The sequence below is a fragment of the Lytechinus pictus genome, chromosome 7 (genome assembly GCF_037042905.1).
Source record: "Lytechinus pictus isolate F3 Inbred chromosome 7, Lp3.0, whole genome shotgun sequence".
Classification (NCBI taxonomy): Eukaryota; Metazoa; Echinodermata; class Echinoidea; order Temnopleuroida; family Toxopneustidae; genus Lytechinus; species Lytechinus pictus.
Window position 1 is genome coordinate 2,491,032 of NC_087251.1, and position 9,751 is coordinate 2,500,782.

The following is a 9,751-nucleotide window of genomic DNA, read 5'->3' on the forward strand; positions in this document are numbered from 1 at the left end:
CCCCAAATCCCTCATTTCCACCGATCCCGATGGTGGTTAGTTGCTCTATGCTTTGAATTACAGTGCCTTTGTTCTTTCCCTACATAGATGTGATAAAGCCCATACAGGCTGTGCTGTAATAGATACCCATGTCCCAGTTATGTGCAAGCTATTTCAGAGACCTGATCAAACATGCTCAATCTGTAAATGCTTTACTTCCCCCCTCTTCCTGTAATGGATATTCCACCAACAAATTCATCAAGAAAACGTGAAATGCACTATTAGAATCCCACTTCTTTCAACATTAAAGTTAATCATTTAAAATGTTTAATTGAAATTAATTGTTATCCTAATTCGGGTAAATTAGATTGGCCCAAGTCAAGAGTCTTCTATAAGAATGTACATTCCAAGATGGATTATCATTGAATATCTTATGCCATACTGTGGTTAAATACATTTTTTAAGGATATGATTGGTATATATTTTTTCTATTGTTGTTTTGTATTAATAATGTGAGATAAGGCCTACATTCCTACATTGCTTTGAATATATTTGTATGATTGACTGTTAACTATTTATTTCATTCTTTATTTTACAGTCAGAGTATCCTGAAATTATTATAATGTAGATGATATACCAGGAAGAATTTCTTGAATGTTGAACAAGATTAACCCGGTTGTTTTGTTTCATCCATTATCATTATCACCACCACCACCATCATCATCATCATCACCATCATCATCATCCCCATCACCTTCATTATCAACATCATCATTATTTTTATCATCACCATCACCGTTATCATCATTATCTACACCATCATCCTCCTCGTCATCATCATCATCATCATTAGCATATTATCATTATCATCATATGGGTGTATTGTGGTTTAGTAGTTCTGACTCTCGCCTTTCAAACAGAGGGTCACAGGTTCGAATCCTGGCCATGGCATGTTTTCCTTCAGCAAGTAAATTATGCACACTGTGCTGCACTTGACCCAGTTGAGGTAAATAGGTACCTGCCAGGATTAATTCTTTGAATGTACATGTACTGAGCGCTGTTGAAAAAGTGGTAGCTGGAGCTGAAGTCAGGGTAATGATAGCAGCGCTTTGTATTTTCATCTGGCAAAAAGTACTTATATAAATTCTGTTATAATTATCGTCATCATCATCATTTAATAAATGATTATTATTCTTATCATTTGTTCATTCAGGTTGTAGTTACCAATCAGATTACAACACATTATACCAAACCAGTAGAACAGAATCCAGTTACCATGGAAACAGATGATACTGAATCATTTTCTGTTGCTACATCAGGTAGGCAAATCTTTATTTTTTTCTGTCCTTTTTTACCCTTGTGTCTTATCTTTTCAGATGGCATCTTTTTAACCATTAAATTTTGCATAATACATGTAAGTATTCTTCCAGATCAAAATTATGTTTACCATGAAATAATAACAATTTTCACGTCTTTAAGTTTTTCTTTTATATAGTTTCTTGTTCTCCCACATATAATTTCAAAAATGTTTTTCAAGCCGAATTATTAATGTTTAATTAAATTTTATATATATATGTTTTATTCTTGGATATCACCTTACAAGTCCGGGTCGAGGGATGGAAAGCCTGTGGGCAACAGTAATTTCTTTTACTTTTTCCTTCCCCATGCATGCTGGACTTGTACTGTAGACATCATTGTGTTTTCCCTCTTTGTACTCATGTATTTACTTTGTAACTTAATCTTTATTTTGAAATGACAAATAAAAATGTTAATAATACAAACATCTAAATTATTTCCATTTTTAGTATTTTCCCCCATTTTCTTCTTTCTGTATTCTTGGATTTTTGTTTGCATTATTCTTATTCAATATTATGAGAATTGACTCACTACTCCCCCACTCAATTTGCCCTCTATTGACCTGCTTTAATTTCTAGCCGATGGTCAAGCAATCACTGACATAGATCTCATTTAGATCAATCCTCCGTCTCTGACCTTTCTATTATTGATGATAGTGATTAAACATCAATTAACTGCTACATGGTGTTTGGTGCTTATTTAGCACCTCATTTCATGTAGATACTCTCTGTACGAATGTATTCTTCCGTTGCTTTTTCCTTTCTATATAAACTGGGTTCCAAAAGAAACTTATCAAACTTCACAAGTGCACTACACAAATTCAACTCAGTCAAAATGAACAAAATTTTGACACAGGCTAGCTTCAATAATCTTCACTAAGCACATGTCAATAATTAAGAGATTGGTTTAAAGGTAAAGAGACTGTAGCCCCTCAAATCAACTGGTTCTGGAGTCCAAAATCACAAAATGGCAAAAGAAAGACCAATGAAAATGAGATGGGATTGAACAAACTTACCAGTTTATTAAAGTTCACAGTATGACCTTTGGTATGTTTAATTGATTGCCTCAATAACTAAGAAATTACAGGAAGTTAAGATTAACATTTTAGACACACATATTGAGGTCAAAGAAGCATAATGCATAAATGGACTCAATAGCAATTAAGCAAAGAATGACCATTTGGTTGAGACTGAAACTGAGACTTTTGTGATTATTTATTTTCTGGAACAATTGATTTGAGGGGCTACAGACTCTTTGTTATAAACCAATATCTTATATATTGACATGTGCTTAGTAAAGATTAGTGAATCTAGCCTGTGTCAAAATTCTGTTCATTTAAATTAATGGAATTTGTGTAGTGAGCTTGTGAAATTTCATAGTTTCTTTTGGAACCCACTCTATTTTATTGGTTTTAAAACATACAGTATTTGAAACTTTGTTTGTTTTTGTAAGGTATTAGAATGGTGACTGCATGCATATAGTTTTATTTTGTTTTCTTCATGACTTCCCTTTTCCACTCCTCATCCTACTCCATCCTACCTCCTCCTACTCCATCCTACCTCCTTCAACCTCTATCATGTTCTCCCTTCTCCATCCCTCTTACTACTCTCTCATCCTACCAACTCCCCTCCTTCAACCTTCATCACGTTTTCCCATCTCCACACCCCTCCTACTCTCTCATCCTACCAACTCCCCTCCAACCTTCATCACATTTTCCCATCTCCACACCCCTCTTACTCTCTCATCCTACCAACTCCCCTCCTTCAACCTCTATCATGTTCTCCCTTCTCCATCCCTCTTACTCTCTCATCCTACCAACTCCCCTCCTTCAACCTTCATCACATTTTCCCATCTCCACACCCCTCTTACTCTCTCATCCTACCAACTCCCCTCCTTCAACCATCAACATGTTCTCCCTTCTCCATCCCTCTTCCCACATTCTTGTTCATCCTCCTCCCCTCCTTCAACCTCATGTTCTCCCGTCTCCATCCATCCTCCTACTCTCTCATCCTACCTCCTCCCCTCCTTCAACTTCTATCATGTTCTCCCGTCTCCATCCCTCCTACTCTCTCATCCTACCAACTCCCCTCCTTCAACCTTCATCACGTTTTCCCATCTCCACACCCCTCCTACTCTCTCATCCTACCAACTCCCCTCCTTCAACCTTCATCACGTTTTCCCATCTCCACACCCCTCCTACTCGCTCCTCCTATTCTCTCATCCTACCAACTCCCCTCCTTCAACCTCTATCATGTTCTCCCTTCTCCATCCCTCTTACTCTCTCATCCTACCAACTCCCCTCCTTCAACCTTCATCACATTTTCCCATCTCCACACCCCTCTTACTCTCTCTTCCTACCAACTCCCCTCCTTCAACCTTCATCACATTTTCCCATCTCCACACCCCTCTTACTCTCTCATCCTACCAACTCCCCTCCTTCAACCATCAACATGTTCTCCCTTCTCCATCCCTCTTCCCACATTCTTGTTCATCCTCCTCCCCTCCTTCAACCTCATGTTCTCCCGTCTCCATCCGTCCTCCTACTCTCTCATCCTATCAACTCCCCTCCTTCAACCTCATGTTCTCCCGTCTCCATCCCTCCTACTCTCTCATCCTACCAACTCCCCTCCTTCAACCTTCATCACGTTTTCCCATCTCCACACCCCTCCTACTCTCTCATCCTACCAACTCCCCTCCTTCAACTTGTGAATTTTCATAGTTTCTTTTGGAACCCACTCTATTTTATTGGTTTTAAAACATACAGTATTTGAAACTTTGTTTGTTTTTGTAAGGTATTAGAATGGTCACTGCATGCATATAGTTTTATTTTGTTTTCTTCATGACTTCCCTTTTCCACTCCTCCTCCTACTCCATCCTACCTCCTCCTACTCCATCCTACCTCCTCCCCTCCTTCAACCTCTATCATGTTCTCCCTTCTCCATCCCTCTTACTACTCTCTCATCCTACCAACTCCCCTCCTTCAACCTTCATCACGTTTTCCCATCTCCACACCCCTCCTACTCTCTCATCCTGCCAACTCCCCTCCAACCTTCATCACATTTTTCCATCTCCACACCCCTCTTACTCTCTCATCCTACCAACTCCCCTCCTTCAACCATCAACATGTTCTCCCTTCTCCATCCCTCTTCCCACATTCTTGTTCATCCTCCTCCCCTCCTTCAACCTCATGTTCTCCCGTCTCCATCCGTCCTCCTACTCTCTCATCCTACCTCCTCCCCTCCTTCAACCTCATGTTCTCCCGTCTCCATCCGTCCTCCTACTCTCTCATCCTACCTCCTCCCCTCCTTAAACTTCTATCATGTTCTCCCGTCTCCATCCCTCCTACTCTCTCATCCTACCAACTCCCCTCCTTCAACCTTCATCACGTTTTCCCATCTCCACACCCCTCCTACTCTCTCATCCTACCAACTCCCCTCCTTCAACCTCTATCATGTTCTCCCATCTCCACACCCCTCTTACTCTCTCATCCTACCAACTCCCCTCCTTCAACCATCAACATGTTCTCCCTTCTCCATCCCTCTTCCCACATTCTTGTTCATCCTCCTCCCCTCCTTCAACCTCATGTTCTCCCGTCTCCATCCCTCCTACTCTCTCATCCTACCAACTCCCCTCCTTCAACCTTCATCACGTTTTCCCATCTCCACACCCCTCCTACTCTCTCATCCTACCAACTCCCCTCCTTCAACTTGTGAATTTTCATAGTTTCTTTTGGAACCCACTCTATTTTATTGGTTTTAAAACATACAGTATTTGAAACTTTGTTTGTTTTTGTAAGGTATTAGAATGGTCACTGCATGCATATAGTTTTATTTTGTTTTCTTCATGACTTCCCTTTTCCACTCCTCATCCTACTCCATCCTACCTCCTCCTACTCCATCCTACCCTCTTACTACTCTCTCATCCTACCTCCTCCCCTCCTTCAACTTCTATCATGTTCTCCCGTCTCCATCCCTCCTACTCTCTCATCCTACCAACTCCCCTCCTTCAACCTTCATCACGTTTTCCCATCTCCACACCCCTCTTACTCTCTCATCCTACCAACTCCCCTCCTTCAACCTTCATCACGTTTTCCCATCTCCACACCCCTCCTACTCGCTCCTCCTATTCTCTCATCCTACCAACCCCCCTCCTTCAACCTCTATCATGTTCTCCCTTCTCCATCCCTCTTACTCTCTCATCCTACCAACTCCCCTCCTTCAACCTTCATCACATTTTCCCATCTCCACACCCCTCTTACTCTCTCATCCTACCAACTCCCCTCCTTCAACCTTCATCACATTTTCCCATCTCCACACCCCTCTTACTCTCTCATCCTACCAACTCCCCTCCTTCAACCATCAACATGTTCTCCCTTCTCCATCCCTCTTCCCACATTCTTGTTCATCCTCCTCCCCTCCTTCAACCTCATGTTCTCCCGTCTCCATCCGTCCTCCTACTCTCTCATCCTACCTCCTCCCCTCCTTCAACTTCTATCATGTTTTCCCGTCTCCACACCCCTCCTACTCTCTCATCCTACCAACTCCCCTCCTTCAACCTCATGTTCTCCCGTCTCCATCCCTCCTACTCTCTCATCCTACCAACTCCCCTCCTTCAACTTCTGTCATGTTCTCCCTTCTCCACCCCTCCTCTCTCATCCTACCTCCTCCCCTCCTTCAACTTCTATCATGTTCTCCAATCTCCATCCCTCCTCCTCTCTCCATCCTACCTCCTCCCCTCCTTCAACCTCATGTTCTCCCGTCTCCATCCCTCCTCCTCTCTCATCCTAGCTCCTCCCCTCCTTCAACCTCTATCATGTTCTCCCATCTCCACCCCTCCTCCTCTCTCCATCCTACCTCCTCCCCTCCTTCAACTTCTGTCATGTTCTCCCTTCTCCACCCCTCTTCTCTCATCCTACCTCCTCCCCTCCTTCATCCTGATCACGTCTTCTCATCTCAGTACTCCTCTGACTCTCTCTTTCCACTGTCTTTCCCTTAACAATCTCTCTTATATTTACCTCATGCCAAATTCTTTCAAGATGGCGGAGAAGGTCATGTGACCACAGCCCTAGGCAACACATGGAGTCACAACGTTAACACTCGTCTTATTCTCCAGTATCTAGATGAAGTACATCGAGAGGTATGTAAAGATATGCCATGTCATTTGCAGTTTAAACCTACTTTTCATATTTTTGGATTACTCTGGAAATTCTTCAAATGTATGTAGATCGAGTGGAGCATAGAAAATGATGAATGGAAAATTCAAAATCCTATGAAAAGAATTTTTTTGCATAAACCTGGTTATTTTATCCTTGTCATCTTTTTTTTCCAAAGCAAACTGATTTGATGTCATTAGAATCTAATCTAAGATGTTATTTGTTCTGTTTTAAACAGTGTTTTGTTTCATTAAGCTGTTCATAAATTATGCATTAATTAACTGATGACCTGTTCTATTGTCAAATTTCCCCTGTTTTAATATTTCATTATAATGGGAGCGATTTTCCTGTAATCCTAATCAATTTTGGGGACAAATTATAAACTTTGCATTCAGATGCATGTTTAACATTATCTGATAGACCCCCCCCCCCCCTCCAAGAACAGGTTACTAGTTGCACGTTAAGCCGTATGTAATGCAAATACAGCTTTGGAAACCACCAATATATATATATATATATATATGAATATATGCTCTGCTTTAGCATTGAGCACTTTGCACAATCATCGGCATCTACACATCTAAGGATATATATATATATATATATAAATATATATATATATATATATATATATATATGAAGAAAAAAATTGCCCTGCATTAACCTTTGTATCAGAAAAATTATATTAAAGTTATTGCTCAGTAGATATAGAGTTGGCTCTTTGTGTATTTAACTAATTTTTCAGCCATAATGAAAATGACCTTGTATATGTTAGTTCCTAAATTTCAAATAACGTTGCTTGAGCAAAATTGCTTCAGAAATGTCTTTAAGATATTTTTTGAAAAGAAACAAAAAATAAATAAAAAATATACCAAATGGCAATGTTGAGATGAGAATGGAGTTTGTCCATCTTACAAATGCTCTTGTAATACAATTGGTCCGGTTTTCATCTCTAATGGCAGAACTTTGTAATAGAATCCACCAACAAGGACCGCATCTCTCCATCTCACTCTCCTGTCTCAACCCATCTCCTCCAAAAATCAAGCCAGCGTGTCAGTGTAAGGTTAGGTTAATTCAGAGTACTTGTCTTCTAACACTTGACTTTGATTATCCCCTCTTGTTGTGTACAGATATTGATAGCCAAATCCCCGCTTGCTCCATTCGCTAAGGTAATCTACACCATCCAAGATGCAGGCTTAGTTTCTACAGGTAGGTTCAACAAATCTTATCCTTTTTTTTCTTCTTCCATTCACCTCAATTCAATGTTTTCTTGATTTGCATAAAAACTCAAAAGTGTATAACAAGATTTTAAAAAAGTGTATTTTGTTCTTTACATTCATCATAGCGAATAGAAAAAAAATATTAAAAAATGTTTAAGCTTACCTCTTCTTGCATCCTGAAAAAAAAAAAAGGGCAGTGCTTATAAAAGAATGCAGCGTGAATTTGTAATGTCTGTAAGGTGCTGTGATGATGTATGATAGATATGAGCACCATACAGGATATTAGTACATGAAGATAAAATGTGATAACATGCATGCAATATACACATGTAATTTAATGCAGATGAAAGGAGAAGTAATAATTAGTGATTGAATGTTCTGTAATAATTGTTTAGTTTGACCAAATTGATCATATTTAGTGCCCCCTCTCAATAACTCTTTTTCCCTTGGTAAAGTCACTTCTAACATTAATTTTTTTGTTTGTATATCATAAACTTTTATACAGAGAATGTATGATTAAGTTTTATTGTCTTTAATTTGTACTTGAACAATGGTTTTATACCAAACAGAAAGAAAATAAAAATATGGTCAGGATCCAACATATATATTTTTTTTAAATAGATTTTATCATATATCAAATTTAGATTGCATCTTTCACACCAAATGAATTTTGTAAAATTTTCATATCATTTAAAAAGCAATTTCTAATTTGTAAATGAATAATCTTGAGATGGACTTTATAGAGGCTTTAACATGAACTCACAGCATTACTGCCTAAAGATATGATACCTCCTTACTAAAGAAGTACTCTATGTGGCTGTGTATCAAGTATCTACTCTCAAGAACATAGATACATGGGGTTCATTTTCCTCTACCAGAAGAGAAAGACGGAAGGGGAGGGGATGTTGTGATTGTGATTGAACTTGAATTCACATTCTTGTATTTGATAGATGTATTCTCCATATACATATTTGATATATGTGATAGAGCATTGCACTTTTCACCTAGTGTTTTCTTTATAGATAATAGGGTTTTGGAAAGCCATGCAATTGCTACATCAAAGAGTTGTCTTTCCTGATTTAAACTTAATTATGGCAAATGAGTTATATAGGCATTCAGAACACAATGTAGAGTTGAATTACATATGGCACCCTATATATTTGCCTGCTTTACCAAAACTTGCTCATTCTCTTTAAGGTGAGAAGAATATACTCTAAAAAAAAAAAGGTTTTGGTGCTCCCCGGGGGGGGGGGGGGGGGGGCACTCAGTATATAATGCATAGTGGGTACGGCCGCGGAGGGGACCCCCATTTTTACACTCAAATTTCCGTTCCAAGGCATAGCATTTTTGTCTTATTGAGAAAAAGAACAAATAAAGCCGCTCCAAAGCATAGCATTTTCTTCTTATCGAGAAAAAAGAAGAAAGAAATCCGCTCCAAAGCTTTGCATATTTTCTGTTACGACGTTCCAGTCGTATTGATCTGCTACAATGAGCCACAATTTTGGTGAAAAGCGGCCGCAGAGCGCTTTCCGACCATCGCATCTGCGCTAGCGTACCCGGCGCCCGTGCTGCCCGGCTAGCTGCATGCACGTATGCCCGTTCCATAGGAATGAATACGCAATCACACGCAGGCGACCCATTCCAAGGACCCCTGTTTTCACAAACATTTGTCGTTCCAAAGCCCGTTCTGAGGACCCGCCTTTTTACAATACGCCCGCTCCAAGGCCCCCGTTTTTTGTCTCGCCCACAGCACATACCCACTACTTTTTTGGTCGAGTGCCCCCCCCTGGGGGTGCTCCTTTTCAGGACAAAACATATGATCACAAAAGAATACATGGTGTACCATGAAACACTGATACATTAAGAACTATTTGATGAAATGTACATTTCTTGCTTAATTGAGAAAAAAATACCTGTAGCTGTAGACAGGGTTAGACAAGTTAAACAATACATATTTCTTGTTAAAGCTAGACTAAATGTATTACCACTGTTGACATATGGGAGCACATAGGTAATATGCATGTATATGTACCAATTTTATTGC

General features: G+C 39.7%; 1 long non-coding RNA gene across 1 annotated transcript; it reads left to right on the top strand.

Moving 5' to 3' along the window:
• The first annotated feature begins 1,197 nt into the window (after nt 1–1,197).
• LOC129265610 (uncharacterized) lies at nt 1,198–7,699 on the top strand. The gene is made up of 3 exons (XR_010293982.1): nt 1,198–1,298; nt 6,371–6,471; nt 7,618–7,699. It is a non-coding gene; the product is annotated as an uncharacterized LOC129265610 (long non-coding RNA).
• Nucleotides 7,700–9,751: the final 2,052 nt, after the last annotated feature.